Source organism: Procambarus clarkii, chromosome 44 (assembly GCF_040958095.1).
Source record: "Procambarus clarkii isolate CNS0578487 chromosome 44, FALCON_Pclarkii_2.0, whole genome shotgun sequence".
Taxonomy (NCBI): Eukaryota; Metazoa; Arthropoda; class Malacostraca; order Decapoda; family Cambaridae; genus Procambarus; species Procambarus clarkii.
Genome location: NC_091193.1, coordinates 22,284,311 through 22,285,737, shown reverse-complemented (window position 1 = coordinate 22,285,737; position 1,427 = coordinate 22,284,311).

Below are 1,427 nucleotides of genomic sequence, written 5' to 3'. Positions count from 1 at the left end.
TCACTCAAAATTAAAATCGTCGTTCTAGCACCTCCAAAGTTGTTTATAGCACTGCTCTCAACTCCTCAGTTCTCTCATAAGTTAGTTATACTGAACGTCTATGCTCAGAACGCTCCCAAAATTATATAATTTATTTATATATTTATATATATATACAAGAAGGTACATTGGGATTGTGAGGATACATAATATGGTAATTACAGTCTTGTAAAGCCACTTGATTTATATTTGAAGAACATAGCTTTAACACAGAATGAGTTCTACACTTGAACAAAAAACTCAATGACACAACCCCCAAAAATACCTTCGTTAATGAATAACCAACATAATAGTATTTTCTTGAATATAAATTAATATCATTATATATTATATTATTGTGTATAGTTAGGCCTAGCATAGGTCAGGGTAAGTGTTGTGGTCCTGTTGGTAATTAGAAAGAATTGCAACATGTTTATAAGCGTACTATTCGAACACAGGAGGTGAACGAAGGGCAAGTTAATTAGTTGTGAATCGTGTGTAAAGTGATTTTCATTCGTAAACAGATAGCGAAGAGGGGAATTTTCCGGAAGCTTCCCCCTTCCGGAAGAACAAGGAACGAGCGGCCGGATTAATGAGCATCTGGCTAGTGTTTATGACGGACTGAGATTTATGAACGATAATGCGAGTAAGGAAGCGACACACATCTATGACCCGCTTGAGGAATTGGGAAGTATCGAAGTGGCAGAGGTGGAGAGAGTTGTGGAGTGGTGGAGACAGTTGTGGAGTGGTGGAGACAGTTGTGGAGTGGTGGAGACAGTTGTGGAGTGTTGGAGACAGTTGTGGAGTGGTGGGGACAGTTGTGGAGTGGTGGAGACAGTTGTGGAGTGGTGGAGACAGTTGTGGAGTGGTGGAGACAGTTGTGGAGTGGTGGAGACAGTTGTGGAGTGTTGGAGACAGTTGTGGAGTGGTGGGGACAGTTGTGGAGTGGTGGAGACAATCGTGGAGTGGTGGAGACAGTTGTGGAGTGGTGGAGACAGTTGTGGAGTGGTGGGGACAGTTGTGGAGTGGTGGAGACAGTCGTGGAGTGGTGGAGACAATCGTGGAGTGGTGGAGACAGTTGTGGAGTGGTGGAGACAGTTGTGGAGTGGTGGAGACAGTTGTGGAGTGGTGGAGACAGTTGTGGAGTGGTGGAGACAGTTGTGGAGTGGTGGAGACAGTTGTGGAGTGGTGGGGACAGTTGTGGAGTGGTGGAGACAATCGTGGAGTGGTGGAGACAGTTGTGGAGTGGTGGAGACAGTTGTGGAGTGGTGGAGACAGTTGTGGAGTGGTGGAGACAGTTGTGGAGTGGTGGAGACAGTTGTGGAGTGGTGGAGACAGTTGTGGAGTGGTGGAGACAGTTGTGGAGTGGTGGGGACAGTTGTGGAGTGGTGGAGACAATCGTGGAGTGG